This window comes from Mirounga leonina, unplaced genomic scaffold (assembly GCF_011800145.1).
Source record: "Mirounga leonina isolate KUSES-001 unplaced genomic scaffold, KU_Mleo_1.0 Mir_101283, whole genome shotgun sequence".
In the NCBI taxonomy this organism is placed as follows: Eukaryota; Metazoa; Chordata; class Mammalia; order Carnivora; family Phocidae; genus Mirounga; species Mirounga leonina.
Window position 1 is genome coordinate 587,329 of NW_023270096.1, and position 26,002 is coordinate 613,330.

The following is a 26,002-nucleotide window of genomic DNA, read 5'->3' on the forward strand; positions in this document are numbered from 1 at the left end:
CAACATCCATTATTGGTTAAAAAAATACCCTCAACCTAGTGGGGATATAGGGAACATACCTCAAAATCATAAAGGCTAGATACAAAAGACCCACAGCTAATATCATCTTCAATGGGGCAAAACTGAGATAAAAATGTAGAAACCTTTTGCAAAGCAGAGGAAACAATCAACAGAATTAAAGGTAACCTTTAGAATGGGAGAATATATTTGCAAATGACATATGTGATAAAGGGAAAGTACACAAAAAGTATAAAGAACTTGTCAATATCCACACCCCCCAAAAAAATCCTGTTGAGAAATGGGCAGAAGACATGGATAGACATTTTTTTTTTTCCAAAGAAGACATCCAGATGGCTAATAGATACCATGAAAACATGCTCAACATCCCTCATCATCAGGGAAATATAAATCAAAACTACAATGAAATATCACTTCATACCTCTCCAAATGGCTAAAATTAACAACACAAGAGACAACAGGTGTTGGTGAGGATGCAGAGAAAGGGAAACCCTCTTATATTGTTATTGGGAATGCAAACTGGTACAGCCACTATAGAAAACAGTATGGTGGTTCCTCAAAAAGTTAAAAATTGAACTACCTTATGACCCAGCAATTGCACTACTAGTATTTACCTAAAGGATAAAAGAAAACAGATTCAAAGGGGTACATGCCCTGCAATGTTTATAGCAGCATTATCAACAATAGCCAAACAATACAGAAAGCCCAAATGCCCATCAACTGATGAATATATAAGAAGATGTGAGATAGATATATATATATATATCTGGAATATAGTGGAATATTATTCAACCATCAAAAAATGAAATCTTGTCATTTGCAATAATGTGAATGAAGTTAATATATGTAGTGGAATATTATTCAGCCATCAAAAAGAATGAAATCTTGTCATTTGCAATAATGTGAATAGAGTTAGAGAGTATTATGCTAAGGAAAATAAGTCGGTCAGATAAAGACAAATACCATATGATTTCACTCATGTAGAATTTAAGAAACAACACAGATGAACATATGGGGAAAAATGAGAGGAGCAAACTATAAAGCAGATTCTTAACTATAGGTAACACACTGAGGGTTGCTGGAGGGGAGGTGGGCAGGGAGATGAGTTAAAAGGGGGTTGGAGATTAAGGAGGGCATTTTTTTTGTGATGAGCACTGGGTGTTGTATGTGATGAATCACTAAATCCTATACATGAAACTAATTTTACACCATATGTTAACTAACTGGAACATAAATAAATACTTGGAATAGGGGGGAAAAAAGAAACGGAGGCTCAAATTTTATAATAAATTAAGAGTTTCAAAATACCTTTTCTAAAAAAATTGAGGTTGAAAAATTTGCAGAAAGTCACATAGCTAGTACATGATAGAACCAGAAATCCAACTTTGGACTGTGTGTCTCTAAGCCCAATATTCTTTCCACAACATCAAGCTGCCTAGGTGATTGTATCGGGACTTACAATAAGTGGAATTCATGTATGAGATTAATTTAATGGAAATAATTACTGAAAGGGGAAGATCGTGGAGGATTAGGAGTACCCTAGGCTTGCCTGTCCCACTAACACAACTAGATAACTATGAAATCAATCCAAAAGCTCCAGAAATATACCTGAAGACTGACAGAACAAACTCCACAACCAAAATGAGAGAAGAAGTTACACTGAAGAAGGTAAGAAGTGCAGAGACAGGGTTTAGGGGAGAAATAGATTGCAGGTACTCTGGAGGGAAGGGAGCTGTGGTCCCAGAGAAGGTCAAGAGAATGAGGAGCATACAGGAGAATGCACAAGGAAAATGTTTCCTCAAAGCCATTGTATTGTAAAAGGAGAGGGGCTGAATTTCATATCTTCTTCCAAGCAACAGGGATTAAAACATGGAGTTTTAAAGATCAACGGTTGGGATAAAGTCCAACCACCCGGTTGTTACAGAGACCAGAGGGCACTCTGCTGCTCCTGGAGAGAAGGCAGGCAAACAACCCAGGAGCAGACAGCATGGAAACAGCAATCTGAACAATGCCTGAGGCACACAGTGGGGGAGATTATTCACTCTTCTTGGAGCACGTCCCTGAGAGGCAGTGTTCATGAAGATGCCTCTCTGGGAACAAAGGAGCTGGCCTGTGCCATTTCCCTCCACTGCACCTTAGCATTGACACAGAGCCACCTGTGGGAAGCAGCACAGTACCAACACTGGCTGCCTAACTTGCATACACCAGGCCTGCCATCCCTGCACTCTCATGGAACTGCCCCTCGGTCAAGCTTGCCTCGGTCCCAGTGCAACAGACTCCTCCCCCTGAAGACCAGCACAAACCCAGCCCACACTATGTCTCCTTACAAGAGATTTCTGCAGGGCCTCAGTTCTGGTGCAGGTGGTGTCACATCTCATTTCAAAGCAGACCAGAGCACACCTAGTTAAAACTCACCACATTTAGGTCAAGGACCAAACACTGCCCACAACAGCCAAGGAGAGCCTCTGCAGATGACTGGCTTGAGGGATAGAGCAGCTAAAACACAACAGAAGAGAACACACAGCACACAGGAGACACTCCCTGAAGCACCCAGAACTGGGCACTACATAATTTCTTCTTCATAAGACCATTACTTGTGGGAGCAAGAGATATAACTGGCTTTTCTAACACAGAGAAGGCAGAGGTTTAGACAAAGTGACAGAGGAATTCATCCCAAATGAAAGAACAAGATAAGGCCATGGCCAGAGATCTAAGCAAAACAGATATAAATAAAATGCCTGATGGAGAATTTAAAGCAATAATCATAATAATACTCACTGGGCTTGAGAAAAGAATAGAAGAAATCAGTGAGACCCTTGGCACAGAGATAAAAGAGTTAAAAAAAAGAATCAATCAAACAGGAAGAGTGAAGTAAAGAAGATTGGAAACATCCTTGATGTAATGAACAGCAGGCTGGAAGAAACATAAGAATGAATTAATGACAGAAGACAAAGTATAGGAAAAGTATCAAGATGAACAAAATAATCAAAAAATTATGGACCACAAGAATAGACATAGGGAAATCAGTGACTCCATCAAATGTAATAACATTCTTATTATAGGAGTCCCAGAAGAAGAAAGGAGAAAAGGAGGCAGAAAATTTATTTGAAAAAAGACTAGATGAGGGGCACCTTGGTGGTTCAGTCAGTTAAGTGTCCAACTCTTGGTTTTGGCTCAGATCATGATCTCACAGTCATGAGACCAAGCCCCACATCCTGCTCTGTGCTGAGCATGGAGTCTGCTTCAGATTCTCTCTCTCTCCTTCTCCCTGTACTCCTCCCCCTGCTCACTTGTGGGTTCACTCTCCCTAAAATAAATAAATAAAATAAAATAAAAAGGAAAAAAAAGTAGCTGAAAACTTCCCTAATCTGGGGAAGGAAACAAATATCCAGATCCAGGAAGCTCAGAATAATCCCATCCAAATCAACAAAAGCAGGCCAACACCAAGATACATTGTTATTAAATTTGAAAATATACTGATAAAGAATCTTAAAAGCAGCAATATAAAAGAAAGCCATAACTCACAAAGGAAAACCAATAACAATACTTGTATATTTCTCAACAGAATCTTGGCAAACCAGAAGGGAATGGCATGATATATTGAAAGTGTAGAATGGAGGGGTACCTGGCTGGCTCAGTTGGTGGAGCATGTGACTCTTGATCTTCTTGGGGTCATGAGTTTGAGCCCCACATGGGGTACAAAGATTACTTAAATAAAAAAAACTAAAAAAAAGTGAAGAATGGAAAAAAATCTGCAGCCAAGAATACTCTATCCAAGAAGGCTATTGTTCAGGAAGAAGAAAAGATAAAGAGCTTCCCACACAAACAAAAATTAAAGTTAGTGACCACTAAACAAGCCCCACAAGAAATATCATAGGAGGCTTTTTTTAGTGCAAAAGAGAGCAAATGTGATAAGCACAAGGAAGATTAGAGAAAATCTCCAGAAACACAAAAAGAAATAATAAAATGGTAATAAATACATTTCTATCAATAATTACTTTGAATGTAAATTGACCAAACACTCCAATCAAAAGACATAACATGTCAGAATGGATTTTTAAAAAGACCCATATATGCTGCCTATAAGAGACTCATTTTAAATCTAAAGACACCTGCAGATTGAAAGTGAGGGGATGGAGAAACATTTATTATGCAAATGGATGTCAAAAAGAAAACTTCTATCAGACAAACTAGACTTTAAAACAAACCTGTAGCAAGAGACAAAGAAGGGCACTATATAATCACAAGGGACCAATCCAACAAGAAGATCTAACAATTTTAAATATTTACAGACCTAAAATGAGAGCACCCAAGTATTTTAAAAAATAATAACAACAAACATAAAGGGGCAATCAATAATAATACAATAATAGTAGAGGACTTTAATACCCCACTTACATCAATGGACAGATCATCTAAATGGAAAGTTAACATGAAAACAATGGCTTTAAATGACACACTGGACCAGATGGAGTTAACAGATGTATTCAGAACATTCCATCCTAAAACAGAAGAATACACATTCTTCTCAAGTACACTTGGGACATTCTCCAGAATAGGTCACATGTTAGGGAACCAAACAGGCCTCAACAAATAAAAAAAGGATTGAAGTTGTACCATGCACCTTTTCTGACACAATGCTATGAAACCAGAACTCAACCATCAGAAAAAAAATTGGAAAGACCACAAATACACGAAGGTTAAATAACATGTTACTAAACAATGAATGAATCAACCAGGAAATCAAAGAAGAAATTAAAAAAAAAAACACCCACATGGAACCAAATGAAAATGAAAATACGATGGTCCAAACCTTTAGGTTGCAGCAAAAGCAGTTCTAAGAGGGAAATATAGCAAAACAAATCTACCTCAAGAAGCAAGAAAAATCTTAAGTAAACAAACTAACCTTACACTTACAGGAGCTAGGAAAAGAACAACAAATAAAGCCTAAAGCCAGCAGAAGGAAGCAAGTAAAGTTTAGAACAGAAATATATGATATAGAAACGAGGGAAAAAAACACAATAGAACATATGAATGGAACCAGGAGCTGGTTCTTTGAAGATATTAATAAAATTGAAAAACCTCAAGCCACACTTATCAAATATATAAGAGAAAGGACACAAATAATTTTTATTTATTTATTTATTTGACAGAGAGAGACACAGCGAGAGAGGGAACACAAGCAGGGGGAGTGGGAGAGGGAGAAGCAGGCTTCCCACAGAGCAGGGAGCCCAATGTGGGGCTCGATCCCAGGACCCTGGGACCATGACCTGAGCCGAAGGCAGTAACGACTGAGCCACCCAGGCGCCCCAGGACACAAATAATTAAAATCATAAATTAGAGAAGAGAAATAACCTATGCCACATGAATACAAACAATTGTAAGGGGATATTATGAAAAACTATATGCCAAAAAATTGGACAACTTGCAACAATGAATAAATTCCTAGAGACATATAAACTACGAAAACTGAAACAGAAAGAAATAGAACTCTTGAACAGACATAACCAGAAAATAAATTAAGTCAATGAAGATGTCAGAGGATCAGGGGTACCCTAAGGTTGTCTCATCCCTGTGTTTGAGTTGTGTTGGTAGTTATCAAATCATTCGGAACAACCAAAAAATCAATCAGAAGTCTGAAAGAACAAAAACTGTAAGTCTACAGGGCACCTGGGTGGCTCAGTCGGTTAAGCGTCTGCCTTAGGCTCAGGTCATGATCCCAGGGTCCTGGGATCGAGTCCCACATTGGGCTCCCTGCTCTGCATGGAGCCTGCTTCTCCCTCTCCCACTCCCCCTGCTTGTGTTCCCTCTCTCGCTGCGTCTCTCTCTGTCAAATAAATAAATAAAATCTTAAAAAAAAAAAAAAACTGTAAGTCTACAAGTAGAAAAACAACCACCTTTTGAAATGGGGGAGGTGTAGAGGGTTGAATTGGGGGAGATATAGCTATGGATACAGTGGGAGGGAGGGAGCCTGTAAATGGAGGCTACTGGAAAGTATTATAAGCAGCAGAGCATGAAATCTGGACTTCAAGATGTTTGCTACACTGAGGGACATGCCTGGCTTAAAGGTGCTCAGGTGGGGAAGTGGAGTGGAAACCCAGGTGTGACACCATGGTCTGAAGATCACCAGGGTTGCAAGAAGAATGGATGATGCCAACATGCTGCAGTGTTCCCAGGCATAGGAGTGTGGAAGCCGACTGAGCATAGCAGGTCTTGGTGCCAGCTTTCTGCTCTGTTTTGCCATAAACTGAGAACCACTGTGTGGTCATGCAGCTGATTTCCTGGGATGGGCCAGCAAATGGCAAAAGTGTGGTGACACTCTCCCCAGGGAGGAAAAGCACAGGTACGTGCTGCTGCAGTCCCTAAAATTTGGAGTTTCGAAACTCAGTCACATGCCTGAGATTAAAAGGCCTGGACATAGGCAGGGTGAACGTAGGGTTTTGAGGGTAACTGGGGACATGAGTGATTGATTGCTTTTCTGTAAGGGCTCACTGAGGAGTGGGAGGTGTGAATTTTCAGCCCTGGAGCTAGAGAGTGGGACACCTCCACATTCATCCCACCCAGCAGCACTGAAAGCCTTCAGGGAGCAAAACAACACCACATAGTGGAAGCTGGAGCTGCTTACACCAAGCCCTGCCCCACTGTGTCCTGGAGGCATATTTCCACTAGGGTAAGTTCACCTGAGAAACAGTGGAACAGGCCCCTCTCCCATAAGACCAGCACAAACAACCCACTTGCACCAAATTTACTGATCATAGAAAGCTGCAAAGCCTCAGCTCTAGGAGAAAATAAGATACAGCTTCTTTTTTGCTTTTATTCCTTATTTTTTATTATTATTTTTCAATTGTTTTCTAATTTTTTAAATTCCTTTCTTAAAATTTTGACTAAATTTTCTTAATTTTTATTTTTATATATGTATATATATATGATTTTTTCTTTACTTTCATTTTATTCATTTATTTATTGGGGGAATGAAGATTTTTAAATATATTTTATTTATTTATTTTGGCGGGGGATGGCAGACAGGGCAGGGGAGAGCCTTAAGCAGACTCCACGCGGAGCATAGAGTCTGATGTGGGACTTGACCTCACAACCCTGAGATCATTACCTGAGCCAAAACCAAGAGTCAAATGCTATACTGACTGTGCCACCCAGGCACCCCATGATGAAGATGTTTTTAACAAGCAGAACAAAACACACAGGATCTAGTTTTGAAGGGCTTGTTTTTTGTTTTTCTTTGTTGTTTTGTTTTGTTTTTTTTCTTTCTTCATTTTTTTTTTTTCTGGAAAAAAATATGAGACAGAGAAATTCACTCCCAAAAGAAAAAAAAAGGGGAAGGCCAGGGATTTAATCAATACAGATACAAGCAAGATGTTTGAACTAGAATTTAAAACAACACTTATAAGAATACTAGCTGTGTTTGAAAAAAGCATAGAAGGCACTAAAGAATCCCTTACTGCAGAGTAAAAGAACTAAAATCTAATCAGGCCAAAGTTAAAAATGCTAAAACCAAGATGCAATCCCAAATGGATGCATAAAAACAAGGATGCACGAAGTAGAGGAGTGAATCAGTGATATATAAGAGAAAACTATGGAAAATAACGAAGCTGAAAAGAAGGAGAAAAAAGTAATGGGCCATGAAGGTAGACATAGGGAACTTAACAACTTCTTAACACATAATAGCATTCATATCATAGGAGCCCCAGAGGAGAAAGACAGAGATAAAGGGGCAGAAGGTTTATTCATACAAATTATAGCTGAAAAAATTCCTAATCTGGGGAAGGACACAGACATCTAAATCCAAGGAGCAGAGAGCACTCCCATTAAATTCAGCAAAAGCCAACCGTTGCCAAGACATATCAGTCAAATTCACAAAATACACAGACAAGGAAAGACTCCTGAAAGCTGTAAGGGAAAATAGTCCTTACCTACAAGGGAGGAGAAATTAGATATGCATCAGATTTGTCCACAGAAACTTGGCAGGCCAAAAAGAAGTAGCAGGAAATATTCAACATGCTGAATGGAAAATGTATGCAGCCAGGAATTCTTTATCCAGCAAGACTGCCATTCAGCATAAGAGAGATAAAGAGTTTCCCAGACAAACAAAAAGTAAAGGACTTCATGACCAGCAAACCAGTCCTGCAAGAAATTTTAAGGGGGATTCTTTGAATGCAGGAATAAAAGACCAAAAGCAACGAAAACTAGAAAGGACCAGAAAACATCAGAAACACCAACTCTACAGGTAACACAATGGCACTAAATTCATATCTTTCAATAATCACTCTGAATGTAAATGGACTAAATGTTCCACACAAAAGACATAGGGTATCAAAATGGATAAAAAAACAAATAGATCCATCTATATGCTGCTTACAAGAGACTCACTTGCAGATTGAAAGGGGATAGAGATCTATCTATCATGCTAATGAATGCTAAAAGAAAGCTGAAATAACCCACAGTTTTATGGTTGATTAATCTTCAGCAAAGCTGGAAACAATATCCAGAAAGAAGAAGATAGTCTTCTAAAAAAAAAAAAAAAACATGTTGGGAAAACTGGACAGCAACATGCAAAGGAATGAAACTGGATCTTTTTCTTACACCATACACAAAAATAAATTCAAAAAGGATTAAAGACCTAAATATAAGACCTAAAATGATAAAAATCCTAGAGGAGAACACAGGCAGTAATGTCTTTGACATCAGCCATAGCTACTTCTTTCAAGACATGTCTCTTGAGGCAAGGGAAATAAAAGAAATAAACTATTTGTACTTTATCAAAATAAAAAGCTTCTGCACAACAAAAGAAAAAAATCCACAAAAGTAAAAGGCAACCTATGAAATGAGGGAAGATATTTGTAAAAGGCATATCTGATAAAGGGTTATGATCCAAAATATAGAAAGAACTTATAAAACCCAACACCCCAAAATGAATAAGCCAATTAATAACTGGGCGGAAGAAATGGAAAGACATTTTTCCAAAGAAGACAACCAGAACACTGCAACAAAAACTTATGATGTACTATATGTCAGCTAACTGAACATAAAAAAAAAAGACATCCAGATGACCATTAGACACATGAAAAGATGCTCATCACTCATCATCAGGGAAATGCAAATCAAAACTACAATGAGATATCTATCACCTCACACCAGTAAGAATGGCTAAAATTAACAACACAAGAAACAATAGGTGTTATCGAGGATGGAGAGAAAGGGAAACCCTCTTACACTGTTGGTGGGAGTGCAAACTGGTGCAGCCACTCTGGAAAACAGTATGGAGGTTTCTCAAAAGTTAAAAATAGAACTACCCTATGATCCAGCGATTGCAGTACTAGGTTTTATCCAAAGTAAACAAAAATACTAATTCAAAGGGATACATGCACCCCAATGTTTATAGCAGCTTTATCTACAATACTGAAACTATGGTAACTACCCAAGTGTGCATTGACTGATGAATGTACAAAGAATAGTTGGTATGAAGGAAATTAGTGAGAGAAAAACAAATACCATATGATTTAAATTATATTTGGAATTTAAGAAACAAAATAAAGGAGCAGTCAAAAAAGGGTGAGAAGCCAACTAAGAAGTAGACTCTTAACTGTAGAGAACAAACTGTTGATTATTGGGGGAGGTGGGTGAAAGGATGGGTTAAATAGGTGATGGTGATTAAGGAGTGCATTTGTTATAATGAGCATCTGGTGTTATATGTATGTTTCAATTACTACATTGTACACCTGCAACTAAAATTACACTGTATGTTAACTAACTATAATGTAAATAAAAATTCATAAAATTTATTCACATTTGAGACTGACACTGCTAACCATATTCAAGGAATCGCACAAATAGAGTATAAATGCTTCTTTTTTTAAATTTTATTTTATTATGTTATGTTAGTCACCACACATCATTATTTTTTGATGTAGTGTTCCATGATTCATTGTTTGTGTATAACACCCAATGCTCCATGCAATACGTGCCCTCCTTAATACCCATCACTGGGCTAACCTATCCCCCCAACCCCTCCCCTCTAAAACCCTCAGTTTCTTTCTCAGAGTCCATAGTCTTTCATGGTTTGTCTCCCCCTTCGATTTCCCCCCTTCATTTTTCCCTTCCTACTATCTTCTTTTATTTTTTAACATATAATGTATTATTTGTTTCAGAGGTACAGGTCTGTGATTCATCAGTCTTACAAAATTCACAGTGATCACCATATCATATGTCCTCCACAATGTCCATCACACAGCCACCCCTCCCTCCCACCCCCACCACTCCAGCAACACTCAGTTTGTTTCCTGAGATTAAGAATTCCTCATATCGGTGAGATCATATGATACTTGTCTTTCTCTGACTTATTTCATTTAGCATAATATCCTCTAGTTCCATCCACGTCATTGCAAATGGAAAGATATTGTTTTTTGATGGCTGCATAATATTCCATTGTATATATATACCACATCTTCTTTATCCATTCATCTGTTGATGGATATCTTGGCTCTTTCATAGTTTGGCTATTGTGGACATTAGTGCTATAAACATTGGGGTGCACATGCCCCTTCAGATCATTACATTTGTATCTTTGGGGTAAATACACAGGAGTGCAATTGCTGGGTTGTAGGTTAGCTCTATTTTCAACTTTTTTGTGGAACCTCCATACTGTTTTCCAGAGTGGCTGCACCAGCTTGCATTCCCACCAACAGTGTAGGAGGGCTCCCCTTTCTCTGCATCCTCACTAACATCTATTGTTTCCTGATGTGTTCATTTTAGCCATTCTGACAGGTGTGAGGTGGTATCTCATTGAGGATTTGATTTGGATTTCCCTGATGCCCAGTGATGTGGAGCAGTTTTTCATGTGTCTGTTGGTCATTTGGATGTCTTCTTAGCAGAAATGTCTGTTCATGTCTTCTGCCCATTTCTTGATTGGATTCTGTGTTCTTTGGGAGTTGAGTTTGATAAGTTCTTTATGTATTTTGGATACTAGCCCTTTATCTGATATGTCATTTGCAAATATCTTCTCTCATTCTGTTGGTTGTCTTTTGGTTTTGTTGACCGTTTCCTTTACTGTCCAAAAGCTTTTTATCTTAATGAAGTCCCAATAGTTCATTTTTGCCCTTGCTTCCCTTGCCTTTGGCGATGTTCCTAGGAAGAAGTTGCTGCGGCTGAAGTCGAAGAGGTTGCTGCCTTTGTTCTCCTCTAGGACGTTGATGGATTCCTGTCTTTCATCCATTTGAGTCTATTTTTGTGTGTGGTATAAGGAAATGGTCCAGTTTCATTCTTCTGCATTTGACTGTCCAATTTTCCCAACACCATTTGTTGAAGAGACTGTCTTTTTTCCATTGGACATTCTTTCCTGCTTTGTCGAAGATTAGTTGACCATAGATTGAGGGTCCATTTCTGGGCTCTCTATTCTGTTCCATTGATCTAGGTGTCTGTTTTTGTTCCAGTATCATACTCTCTTGATGATTAGAGCTTTGTAATAGAGCTTGAAGTCCAGAATTGAGACTCCACCAGATTTGCTTTGCTTTTTTCAACACTACTCTGGCTATTTGGGGTCCTTTCTGGTTCCATACAAATTTTAGGATCATTTGTTCCATTTCTTTGAAAAAACTTGATGGTATTTTGATAGGGATTGAATTAAATGTATAGATTGCTCTAGGTAGGATTGACATCTTCACAGGTGTTCTTCAAATCCATGAGCATGGAAATTTCTTCCATTTCTTTGTGTCTTCCTTAATCTCTTTCATGAGTATTCTATAGTTTTCTGAGTACAGATTTTGCCTGTTTGGTTAGATTTATTCCTAGGTATCTTATGGTTTGGGGTGCAATTGTAAATGGGATCGACTCCTTAATTTCTCTTTCTTCTGTCTTGTTGTTGGTATATAGAAATGCAACTGATTTCTGTGCATTGATTTTATATCCTGCCACTTTACTGAATTCCTGTATGAGTTCTAGCAGTTTTGGGATGGAGTCTTTTGGGTTTTCCACATAAAGTATCATATCATCTGCAAAGAGTGAGAGTTTAACTTCTTCTTTGCCAATTCAGATGCCTTTTATTTCTTTTTGTTGTCTGATTGCTGTGGCTAGGACTTCTAGTACTATGTTGAATAGCAGTGGTGATAGTGGACATCCCTGCCATTAGGGGAAAAGCTCTTAGTTTTTCCCCATTGAGAATGATATTCACTGTGGGTTTTCCATAGATGGTTTTTATGGTATTGAGGTATGTACCCTCTATCCCTACACTGTGAAGAGTTTTAATCAAGAAAGGATGGAGTACTTTGTCAAATGCTTTTTCTGCATCTATTGAGAGGATAGTGTGGTTGTTGCTCTTTCTTTTATTAATGTACTGTATCACATTGATTGATTTGCAGATGTTGAACCAACCTTGCAGCCCAGGAATAAATCCCACTTAGTCATAGTGAATTATCCTTTTAATGTACTGTTGAATCCTACTGGATAATATTTTGGTGAGAATTTTTGCATCCATGTTCATCAGAGATATTGGTCTGTAATTCTCCTTTTTGATGGGGTCTTTGTCTGGTTTGGGGATCAAGGTAATGCTGGCCTCATAAAATGAGTTTGGAAGTTTTCCATCCATTTTTATTTTTTGGAACAATTTCAGGTGAAAAGGTATTAATTCTTCTTTAAATGTTTGGTAGACTTCCCCTGGGAAGCCATCTGGCCCTGGGCTCTTGTTTGTTGGGAGATTTTTGATTACTGCTTCAATTTCCTTAGTGGTTATAGGTCTGTTCAGGTTTTCTATTTCTTCCTGGTTCAGTTTTGGTAGTTGATACATCTCTAGGAATGCATCCATTTCTTCCAGATTGTCTAATTTGCTGGCATATAGTTGCTCATAATATGTTCTTATAAATGTTTGTATTTCTTTGGTGTTGGTTGTGATCTCTCCTCTTTCATTCATGATTTTGTTGTTTTGGGTCATTTTTCTTTTTTTTTTTTTAATAAGTCTGGCTAGGGGTTTTTCAATCTTATTAATTCTTTCAAAGAATGAGCTCCTAGTTTTGTTGATCTGTTCTACTGTTCTTTTGGTTTCTATTTCATTGATTTCTGCTCTGCTCTTTATTATTTCTCTTCTCCTGCTAGGTTTAGGTTTTATTTGCTGTTCTTTCTCCAGCTCCTTTACGTGTAGGGTTAGGTTGTGTATTTGAGACCTTTCTTGTTTCTTGAGAAAGGTTTGTATTGCTATATACTTTCCTCTTAGGACTGCCTTTGCTGCATCCCAAAGATTTTGAATGGTTGTGTTTTCATTTTCATTTGTTTTCATGATTTTTTTTTAATTCTTCTTTAGTTATCTCATTGACCCATTCATTCTTTAGTAGGATGCTCTTTAACCTCCATATATTTGAGTTCTTTCCGACTTTCCTGTTGTGATTGAGTTCTAGTTTCAAAGCATTGTGGTCCTAAAATATTCAGGGAATGATCCCAATTATTTGGTACCAGTTGAGACCTGATTTGTGAACTAGGATGTGATCTATTGTGGAGAATGTTCCATGGGCACTAGAGAAAAATGTGTATTCCGTTGCTTTGGGATGGAATGTTCTGAATATATCTGTGAAGTCCATCTGGTCCAGTGTGTCATTTAAAGCCTTTATTTCCTTGTTGATCTTTTGCTTAGATGATCTGTCCATTTCAGGAAGGGGGTCTTAAAGTCCCCCACTAATATTGTCTTGTGGTTGATGTATTTCTTTGCTTTTGTTATTAATTGCCTTATATAATTGGCTGCTCCCAAGTTAGGGGCATAGATATTTACAATTGTTAGATCTTCTTGTTGGATAGACCCTTTAAGTACGATATAGTGTCCTTCCTCATCTCTTATTATAGTCTTTGGTTTAAAATTAATTTTTCTGATATAAGGATTGCCATCTCAGCTTTCTTTTGATGTCCATTAACATGGTAAATGCTTTTCCACTCCCCCTCTCTAAATCTGGAGGTGTCTTTGGGTCTAAAATGAGTCTCTTGCAGGCAGCATATCGATGGTTCTTGTTTTTTTATCCAATCTGATACCCTGTGTCTTTTTATTGGGGCATTTAGCCCATTTACATTCAGGGTAACTAGTGAAAGATATGAATTTAGTGCCATTGGATTGCCTGTAAGGTGACTCTTATGGTATATTGTCTCTATTCCTCTCTGGTCTATGACACTTTTAGGCTCACTCTTTGCTTAGAGGACCCCTTTGATTATTTCTTGTAAGGCTGTTTTGGTGTTTGCAAATTCTTTTAATTTTTGTTTGTCCTGGAAGCTTTTTATCTCTCCTTCTATTTTCAATGAAAGCCTAGCTGGATATTGTATTCTTGGCTGTATATTTTTCTTATTTATTGCTCTGAATATACCATGCAAGTCCTTTCTGGCCTGCCAGGTCTCTGTGGATAACTCTGCAGCCAATCTAATGTTTCTACCATTGTATGTTACTGACCTCTTGTCCCGAGCTGCTTTCAGGATTTTCTCTTTGTCTCTGAGACTTGTAAGTTTTACTATGAGATGTCAGGGTGTTGACCTATTTTTATTGATTTTGAGGGGGGTTTCTCTGTGCCTCCTGGATTTTGATGCCTGTTTCCTTCCCCAAATTAGGGAAGTTCTCTGCTATAATTTGATGTAACATACCTTCTGCTCTCCTCTCTTTCTTCTTCTTCTGGGATCCCAATTATTCTAATATTGTTTTGTCTTATGGTATCGCTTATCTCTTGAATTCTGCCCTCGTGATCCAGTAGTTGTTTATCTCTCCTTTTTTCTCAGCTGCTTCTTTATTCTCCATCATTTGGTCTTCTATATCACTAATTCTCTCTTCTGCCTCATTCATCCTAGCAGTTAGTCTCCATTTTTTATTGCACCTCATTAATAGCCTTTTTGATTTTGACTTGGTTAGATTTTAGTTCTTTTATTTCTCCACAAAGAGATTCTCTAGTATCTTCTCTGCTTTTTTCAATCCCAACTAGTATCTTTATAATCGTCATTCTGAACTCTAGTTCCGACATCTTACTAATGTCCATATTGATTAGGTCCCTGGCAGTTGGTACTGCCTCTTGTTCTTTTTTTTTGAAGTGAGTTTTTCCATCTTGTCATTTTCTCCAGAGGAGAATAGATGAATCAGAGAACAAAATGCTAACAAGGTAACAATGACCCCAGAAAAATATACACTAAACAAATCAGAAGAGACCTGAAACCAGGGAGAAAAGTAAGGGAAAGAAAGAAAAAGAAAAGAATATGATCAAATATGATCAGGCTGGTGAATAGACCAATATCACACACTAGATTTTGGGTGTATTTTGGTCCATTACAAGAAACTGCCTTGCAAAATTTTAAAGAAAGAAAAACTTATATATGTACAAAAATAAGGGTAAATATGATAAAGGGATGGAATATGTAAAGATGAAAAGTATAAAAGATTTTTTAAAGAGAATTGGGGGGTGGGGTGGGAGGGATGGGGTGACTGGGTGATAGACACTGGGGAGGGTATGTGCTCTGGTAAGCGCCGTGAATTGTGCAAGACTGATGAATCTCAGATCTGTACCTCTGAAACAAATAATGCAATATATGTTAAGAAAAAAAAAAGAAGAAGAAGAAGGTAGCGGGAGGGGAAGAATGAAGTGGGGGAAATTGGAGGGGTAGACGAACCATGAGAGACGATGGACTCTGAAAAACAAACTGAGGGTTCTAGAGGGGAGGGGGGTGGGAGGATGGGTTAGCCTGGTGGTGGGTATTGAGGAGGGCACATTCTGCATGGAGCACTGGGTGTTATGCACAAACAATGAATCATGGAACACTTCATCTAGAACTAATGATGTAATGTATGGGCATTAATATAAGAATAAAAATATATATATATATAAAAAAGGAACTGATAAGAAGTTGCTGAAAAAAGAAAGAAGAGAAATTAAAAAAACAAAAAGGAAAGGGAGAGAATGTGATCAGGCAGGAGAGTAGAACAAAGCCATACACTAGAGATTTAGGGTGTATTTTGGTCTGTTAGAAGAAACTGTATCCCAAAATTTTAAAGAGAGAACAACTTATATATACATAAAAAATAAGGTTAACTACAATGAAGGGATAGAATATGACTCTAAAAATGAAAAATAAAAAAGATTTTAAAAGAAAGGATTGATAAGATGTTGGTTGAAAAAGGGAACAAGAAAAATTCAAAAAAGTAGAAAAAATAAAGAAAATTTAAAAAAATTAACTTTGAAAGACTAAAGAATCATGGGGAAAAAGCCATGAATTCTATGTGCTGTATTACCCTAGTGCTGGAGTTCTGCCATTCTCATTGATTGGTAAACTTCGTCTTGACTGGCTGTTCTTGCTGATCTTCTGGGGGAGGGGCCTGTTGCTGTGATTGTCAAATGCCTTTGCCGAAGGTTGAATTGCACAGCCCATGTCAGAAGCTGGGGTAATTAATCTGCTCGGGTTTGCTTGTGGTAGCTTTTGATCCCTGAAAGCTTTCTGTACAGGTTTGGAGGGAGAGAAAGAAAATGGCAGTCTCCCAATCTCTGCCCCTGAGGAGCCGAGAACTTGGGGCCCCACTCCTCAGTGAGCCCCCAGAGAAAAGCAGTCAGTCAATCACCCCTGTCTCTCCAGTCTCTGGCCGCACTCTGTGCTTACCCAGCCTGTGACTGAGCATTTCTATCTTTGGCACACAACCCTGTTTGGAGTCTCCAAACCCAGCAGATTCCTGCAGTGCACTCTGGCACTGCTCCTCCCAGGGGAGGAAGGGGAGTTCCCCTGGATCTGCTGCTTGTTGGGTCCCTGCTTCAAGAGTAGTGGCCTGACTGTTCCGTGAATCATGGTTTATGACAACCCAGAGCTGAGAGCCCACTCCTTGGCTCCATCTCTGCAGCTGGCTTCCCTGTTTTGATACCTGGGAGCTCTGCCACACTCAGGCACCCCCAGTCTTTCTGTGACCCCGAGGGTCCTGAGACCACACTGTCCCAGCGAGTGTTCCAACCCCCTGCTTAGCCACTGGAGCGACATCCCTCAACAGAGCAGACTTCTAAAAGTTCCAATTTTGTGCTCTTCTGCTCTATCACTTGCCGGTAGCCAGCACCCTCCCCTCCGCAGTCTATCTTCCCAAATATCGCCTTGGATTCACTTCTCCACACGTCTTACCTTCCAGAAAGTGGTCACTTTTTTGTTCAGAGAGTTGCTGCTATTCTTTTCTTTGATCTGTTGAGTTTGTAGGTGTTCAGAATGGTTTGATACCTATCTAGCTGAATTCCTGGTACCAGACAAAATTTAGGTCTCCTACTCCTCCTCCATCTTGCTCCTCTCTCAAGTATAAATGCTCTTGGATTACGAAGGATTAAGGAAATAGTATTTGTAACACACTTTAAGATCATTGGAAGAAACTAACTACAGAAGCTTAATATTTAGGCCTATCACCCTCGTAAATGCAACAAATATCAAGAAAAATATGATGGTATATAAGAAGATATCTATTTATCTAGGGATTATGTATCACATTTAATATGTTCGTATAGACTTTTGCAGCAACTTCTGTACTCCCTCCTTTTCTTTTCCTATGTTTCTTCCACTATCTCCCCAATAAATATAATTGCAGACTTTAAGGATCTTAAAGTGATTTATCTCTATTAATGAATGGATTGGCTGCTTGTTATAGGTTTCATAGCAACAACAAAAGCCACCAATGGAGAGTTTGTGTCTAAAAGCATTATTAATAATGATTTCAGAAAATGGGGAGTTTATGAGTTAAAATTAAAAAAAACCCTCAATTTCTCTTATAAATAAATGGTTTGTGAATGTGGAAGTCATTAATTTGCTTATTTGCATGTTAAGTTTTAATCAGATCCTGCAAAAGAGATTTAGGTATATTAGAATCAAAGGCTCTGGACAATGAGCATTAAGAAGAAGCCTACTGTCACAAAAACATGCATTCCAACACTTTCCACTCCATGGAAAAGTAGGTATCAGATATTTACTATGAATACAACTCTATTGAAGAAGCAACAGAAGTTAAAGACATAGGCAATGCCCTCCTGGGGATTACAGCCTGATGGGGAACATGGAGAGGTAACTTACATCTACTATCTTATTTGACAAGGAAAACTATCTTGTGAGGCAGGGAATGTTATTCTCATTTCACAGATAAGGGAACTCAGGGTCAGAGAACTTAGGCATCTTGCCCAAAGTCACATAGCTGGGACGTGGCAAAGTCAGTATTCAAACTCATTTTTTGGATTTTGATTGTTAAAATCTATGTATTTACTTATACAACACAGAGGGCAAGGTAAAAAAACAGTTTAGTAGTAAAATTCATATAACATACTTTAAGTGCAATAGGAATTCAGAGAAAAGTGTTCTGATTCAAGTTTTGTCTAAATCAGTCCATGTTTTCTGCATGAAGGATATGGTTCCTCAGGTAGTTCTTGTAAATTGTTTAATTAGATTTTAAAAGGGAATGAATAAGCCTGTCTCTGAATTTGTTTCTTCATTTGTAAAACAGGGATGATGTTATCCCCTTCCCCCTGTATCATTGCTATGGTTTAAAAAGGTGACATGTAAAAGCTTTTGGTAAATTAAAAAGCAGTTAGGGACTGGTTGGGCTTGTGAAAGGATCGACATGCCTTTGGCTAAAGATTTACTACACCTGTCCTTGGAAGAGGAAAAGAAAAAAACATAAAAAGAAAGGCAAGCTCAAAGCCCCAATTCCTATTTTGTAGATATCAAATGTCCAGGTTGCTACAAAATTACCAGTTTTCAGCCATGATCAAATAGTGATTCTTTGTGTAGGCTGTTCAACAATGTTGTGCCAGCCAACAGGAGGAAAGGCCAGACTCACAGAAGGATTTTCATTTAGAAGAAAGCAACACTAATGATCCACACAACCTCCTAAATTTGTGTTATATGGCAGAAAGCCTTATCAGTTCAATAATTCCAGTTAATCTACCAAGATAATGTTATTTTGTAAGGTATACAACAATGATCTCCTATATTTTGTGTCAGTTTTTCAATAACATTTAGGTTATGGGAAAAAAAGCATTAAACAATGTAAATTGTTCTTAATACTTACTAAAGTATGAAAGTGTAAGTGCATGTGATTGATGTGTTTACACAGAGCTGACAGTGAGGATATGGTTTTAAGGATGGACAACTTCCCTACTAAAATCTCAGGGCAAAGAGGGTCCTCAAAGATCATCTGATCTAACTCCCATCTGAAGTTTGTTAAAAAGGAATCTGGAGCAGAAAATGGTCTGGTGTCTCCTAACGGAACTTATCTGTATCTTTATATAGTTATTTATCTCCCAAATTCTGTTAATTTTAGACAATAGCGCCACAGATTTTTTTCATTATTCTTACAAATTGACTTGAATTCAACTTTTCTTTTACTTTTAAAGTTTTTAATAATGTTGATTGAAATAAAAGTATTATATTTATTTCAATGCAAACTCTTTCTTTTTCTTCTAATTACCACATTTCAACAATATGGCAACTGGAAGATTAGAAGGCAACTTGCTTAGTTCTGCTTATTGTTTCTGAATTATACTCCTAAAAGCAGAGTCCAGGTTCTTTGCATTCCTAAATAAAAAACCCTGACTATTCTGGGAAGATGTTTTAACCCAAAGTACAAAAAAAAAAAAAATGAGAGAAGAGCCACAGCTTTATCTTTTTGCTCACTTATTCTGGATGTCAATTTCTACCTAGATGCTACTTTATCTCAGGGAAGGTCATGCCACTAACTTGAATCAGGTTGGACTTTATAGTAGGTAATTATTACAAGGCAGTCTTCAGTATATACGGCTTAATTCCAAGGGTAAAGTTAGTTTTCTGTAACTCTAAACATACTTTCCCACCAAACTTGGGGCATCACAATGCCTGACTTCAAGCTATATTACAAAGCTGTGATCATCAAGACAACATGGTCCTGGCACAAAAAGATACACATAGATCAATGGAACAGAATAGAGAGTACAGAAATTGACCCTCAACTCTATGGCCAACTAATCTTCAACAAAGCAGGAAAGAATATCCAATGGAAAAAAGACTGTCTCTTCAATAAATGGTGCTCGGAAAATTGGACAGCCACATGCAGAAGAATGAAACTAGACCATTCTCTTACACCATACACAAAGATAAACTCAAAATGGATGAAAGATCTAAATGGGAGACAGGATTCCATTAAAATCCCAGAGGAGAACACAGGCAGCAACCCCTCCGACCTCAGCTGCAGCAACTTCTTGCAAGACACATCTCTGAAGGCACAGGAAACTAAAGCAAAAATGAACTATTGGAACTTCATCAAGATAAAAAACTTCTGCATGGAAAATGATACAGTCAACAAACTAAAAGGCAACCTACAGAATGGGAGAAGATATTTGCAAGTGTCACAACAGATCAAGGGCTGGTATCCAAGATCTAAAAAGAACTTCTCAAACTCAACACCCAAAAACCAAATAATACAGTCAAGAAATGGGCAGAAGACATGAACAGACATTTCTCCAAAGAAGACATCCAATGGCCAAAAGAGACATGAAAAAATGCTCCACATCACTTGGTATCAGGGAAGTGCAAATCAAAACCACATTGAGATACCACTTTACACCAGGTAGAATGGCAAAAATTAACAAGACAAGAAACAACAAATGATGGCAAGGGTGCAGAGAAAGGGGAACCCTCCTACACTGTTGGTGGGAATGCAAGTTGGTACAGTCACTTTGGAAAACAGTGTGGAAGTTCCTCAAGAAGTTAAAAAATAGAGCTACCCTACGACCCAGCAATTGCACTACTGCATATTCACCCCAAAGATACAGATGTAGTGAAATGAAGGGGCACCCGCACCCTAATGTTCATAGCAGCAATGTCCACAATAGCTAAACTGTGGAAGGAGCTGAGTTGTCCTTTGACAAATGAATGCATAAAGAAGATGTGGTATATATATATAATGGAATATTACTCAACCATCAGAAAGGATGAATACCTGCCATTTACTCGACATGGGTAGAACTGGAGTTTATTATGCTAAGTGAAATAAGTCATTCGGAGAAAGACAATTATCTTACAGTTTCATATATGGAATATAAGAAACAGTGCAAAGGATCATAGGGAAGGGAGGGAAAACTGAATGGGAAGAAATCAGAGAGGGAGAAAAACCATAAAAGACTCTTAACTATAGGAAACAAACCGAGGGTTGCTGGAGGGGAGGTGAGTGGCAGTACGGGGTAATTGGGTGATGCGCATTAAGGAGGGCATGTGATGTGATGAGTACTGGGTGTTATACACAACTGATGAATTATTGAACACTACATCTGAAACTAATGATGTATTATATGTTGTCTAATTGAATTTAAATTAAAAAAAGAAAAAAAAGAAACATTTTCCAAGGAAACAACAATATTATAAAGATCATTAACCAAAACATTAAATAATCATCTTTTTTTAAAAAGATTTATTTATTTATTTGAGAGAGTGAGAATGAGAGAGAGTACATGAGAGGGGGGAGGGTCAGAGGGAGAAGCAGGCTCCTCGCTGAGCAGGGAGCCCAATGTGGGACTCGATCCTGGGACTCCAGGATCATGACCTGAGCCGAAGGCAGTTGCTTAACCAACTGAGCCACCCAGGCGCCCAATAATCATCTTTAGATGAGAAAATACAAGTGACATTTATTTTCTTCCTTATATGCTTCTCTGTTTTCCAATTTTTCTACAGTAAGCATTATTACTATATAATTCTTTTTTTTTAAAGATTTTATTTATTAATTTGACAGAGAGAGATAGCGAGAGCAGGAACACAAGCAGGGGGAATGGGAGAGGGAGAAGCAGGCTTCCCGCAGAGCAGGGAGCCCGATGTGGGACTCGATCCCAGGACCCTGGGATCATGACCTGAGCCGAAGGCAGATGCTTAACGACTGAGCCACTCAGGCGCCCACATATATAATTCTTAAAAAATAATTTATTGAGGTAAAATTCACATAACAAACAGTAACCATTTTAAAGTTGAATAATTAAATGCCATTTAGTAAACTCACAATGTTGTCCAACCACCTCTCTCTAGTTGGAAAATATTCCCATCCCTCCAAGGTAAAACCACTTACTTATGAAGCAGATTCTCTTCCCTTAACCCTTGGCAACAACCAAGTGTAGTTCTGTCGCTATGGATTTATGTATACTGAATATTTCATGTATAACCCAAATATTTCATATATATAGAATCATACAATTTGACTTATTTCACTTAGCATAATGTTTTGAGATTCATCCACATTGTAGCATGTATGTATCAGTACTTAATTTCCTTTAATGGTTAATATTCATTTTTTATCCATTCATCCCTTAATGAACATTTTGGCTGTTGCCATCTTTTGGCTATTGTGAATAATGCTGCAACAAGCATGTGTGACATGCACTTCTTTGAGTACATGTTTTCAATTCTTTTGGATTATATACATAAGATTAGAAATGTGAGGCCATATGGTAATTCTATGTTTAGTTATTTGAGGAACTGCCAAACTTTCCTACAGTGAGTGAATCATTTTGCATTTCCACCAGCAAAGTTTTTCCATATCCTCACCAACACTGGTTATTTTCATTTTTTTATACAGTGTAGTTTTATTTTTTTTAATTTTTAAACTGTTTATTTTAATTCCAGTTAGTTAATATACAGTGTTATATTAGCTTCAGGTGTACAACATAGTAATTCAACACTTCCTGTGCTCATCAGGACAAATGTACTCCTTAATCCCTATCACCTATTTAACCCATCCTCTCACTCCCTCTCCCCTCTGGTAAACATCAGTTTATTCTTTATAATTAAGAGTCTGTTTCTTGATTTGTCTCTCCTCTCTCTCTTATTTTTTTTCCCCTTTGATTTTTGTTTTGTTTCCTAAATCCACAAATGAGTGAAATCATGTGGTATTTGTCTTTCTCTGGCTTATTTCACTTAACATTATACCCTCTAGGTCCATCCATGTTGTTGCAAATGACAAGATTTCACTAATTTTTAAGGCTGAGTGATATTTCACTGTGTGTGTGTGTGTGTGTGTGTGTGTGTGTGTGTGTGTGACATCTTTATCCTTTCATCTATCAGTGGACACTTGGGCTGCTCCCATATCTTGGCTATTGTATGTGGCCTCCTTAAACCTATCACCAGGCTAACACATCCCCCCACCCCCACCCCTCTAAAACCCTCAGTTTGTTTCTCAGAGTCCATAGTCTCTCATGGTTCATCGCTTCCTCTGATTTACCCCCATTCATTTTTCCCTTTCTTCTCCTAATGTCCGCCATGCTATTCCTTATGTTCCACAAATAAGTGAAACCATATGAAAATTGACTTTATCTCCTTGACTTATTTCACTTAGCATAATCTCCTCCAGTCCAATCCATGTTGATGTAAAAGTTGGGTATTCATCCTTTCTGATGGCTGAGTAATATTCCATTGTATATATAGACCACATCTTTTTTATTCATTCATCTGTTGAAGGGCATCTCGGCTGTTTCCACAGTTTGGCTATTACAGACATTGCTGCTATTATCACTGGGGTGCATAGGGCCCTTCTTTTCACTACATCTGGGTCTTTGAGGTAAATACCCAGGAGTGCAATTGCTGGGTCATAGGGTAGCTCTATTTTTAATTTTCTGAGGCACCTCCACACTGTTTTCCAAAGTGGCTGTACCAACTTGCATTCCCACCAACAGTGTAAGAGGGTTCTCCTTTCTCCACAACTTCTCCAACATTTGTTGTTCCTTGCTTTGCAAATTTTTGCCATTCTAACTGGTGTAAGGTGGTATCTCAGTGTGATTTTGATTTGAATTTCCCGGATGGCTAATGATGATGAACATTTTTTTCATGTGTCTGTTAGTCATCTGTATGTCTTCTTTGGAGAAGTGTCTGTTCATCTCTTCTGCCCATTTTTTGACTTGATTATTTGTTTTTTGGGTGTTGAGTTGGAGAAGTTCTTTGTAGATCTTGGATACCAGCCCTTTATCTGTAGTGTCATTTGCAAATATCTTCTCCCATTCTGTGGGTTGCCTCTTTGTTTTGTTGACTGTTTCTTTTGCTGTGCAGAAGCTTTTTATCTTTTTTTTTTAATTTTTTTTTATTCTTATGTTAATCCCCTTACATTACAACATTAGTTTTAGATGAAGTGTTCCATGATTCATTGTTTGTGCACAACACCCAGTGCTCCATGCAGAATGTGCCCTCCTCAATACCCACCACCAGGCTAACCCATCCTCCCACCCCCCTCCCCTCTAGAACCCTGTTTGTTTTTCAGAGTCCATCGTCTCTCATGGTTCGTCTACCCCTCCGATTTCCCCCGCTTCATTCTTCCCCTCCCGCTACTTTCTTCTTCTTCTTCTTTTTTCCTTTCTTACCATATATTGCATTATTTGTTTCAGAGGTACAGATCTGAGATTCAACAGTCTTGCACAATTCACAGTGCTTACCAGAGCACATACACTCCCCAGTGTCTATCACCCAGTCCCCCCATCCCTCCCACCCCACCCCCCACTCCAACAACACTCAGTTTGTTTCCTGCGATTAAGAATTCGTCATATCAGTGAGATCATATGATACATGTCTTTCTCTGTTTGACTTATTTCACTCAACATAATACCCTCCAGTTCCATCCACGTCGTTGCAAATGGCAAGATCTCATTCCTTTTGATGGCTGCATAATATTCCATTGTATATATATACCACATCTTCTTTATCCATTCATCTGTCGATGGACATCTTGGCTCTTTCCACAGTTTGGCTATTGTGGACATTGCTGCTATAAACATCGGGGTGCACGTACCCCTTCGGATCCCTACTTTTGTATCTTTGGGGTAAATACCCAGTAGTGCAATTGCTGGATCATATGGTAGCTCTATTTTCAACTTTTTGAGGAACCTCCATACTGTTTTCCAGAGTGGCTGCACCAGCTTGCATTCCCACCAACAGTGTAGGAGGGTTCCCCTTTCTCCGCATCCCCGCCAACATCTGTCATTTCCTGACTTGTTAATTTTAGCCATTCTGACTGGTGTGAGGTGGTATCTCATTGAGGTTTTGATTTGGATTTCCCTGATGCTGAGCGATATTGAGCACTTTTTCATGTGTCTGTTGGCCATTTGGATGTCTTCTTTGGAAAAATGTCTGTTCATGTCTTCTGCCCATTTCTTGATTGGATTCTTTGTTCTTTGGGTGTTGAGTTTGATGAGTTCTTTATAGATTTTGGATACTAGCCCTTTATCTGATATGTCATTTGCAAATATCTTCTCCCATTCTGTCGGTTGTCTTTTGGTTTTGTTAACTGTTTCCTTTGCTTTGCAAAAGCTTTTTATCTTGATGAAGTCCCAATAGTTCATTTTTGCCCTTGCTTCCCTTGCCTTTGGCGATGTTTCTAGGAAGAAGTTGCTTCGGCTGAGGTCAAAGAGGTTGTTGCCTGTGTTCTCCTTTAGGATTTTGATGGACTCCTGTCTCACATTGAGGTCTTTCAACCATTTGGAGTCTATTTTTGTGTGTGGTGTAAGGAAGTGGTCCAGTTTCATTCTTCTGCATGTGTCTATCCAATTTTCCCAACACCATTTGTTGAAGAGACTGTCTTTGTTCCATTGGACATTCTTTCCTGCTTTGTCAAAGATGAGTTGACCACAGAGTTGAGGGTCCATTTCTGGGCTCTCTATTCTGTTCCATTGATCTATGTGTCTGTTTTTGTGCCAGTACCATGCTGTCTTGATGATGACAGCTTTGTAATAGAGCTTGAAGTCCGGAATTGTGATGCCACCGGCTTTGCTTTTCTTTTTCAATATTCCTCTGGCTATGCGGGGTCTTTTCTGGTTCCATACAAATTTTAGGATTATTTGTTCCATTTCTTTGAAAAAAGTGGATAGTATTTTGATGGGGATTGCTTTGAATGTGTATATTGCTCTAGGTAGCATTGACATCTTCACAATATTTGTTCTTCCAATCCATGAGCATGGAACGTTTTTCCATTTCTTTGTGTCTTCCTCAATTTCTTTCATGAGTATTTTATAGTTTTCTGAGT

General features: G+C 38.3%; 1 pseudogene; it reads left to right on the plus strand.

The window, feature by feature from the left end:
* The first annotated feature begins 18,601 nt into the window (after nucleotides 1-18,601).
* LOC118014501 lies at nucleotides 18,602-18,854 on the plus strand (annotated as a pseudogene).
* Nucleotides 18,855-26,002: the final 7,148 nt, after the last annotated feature.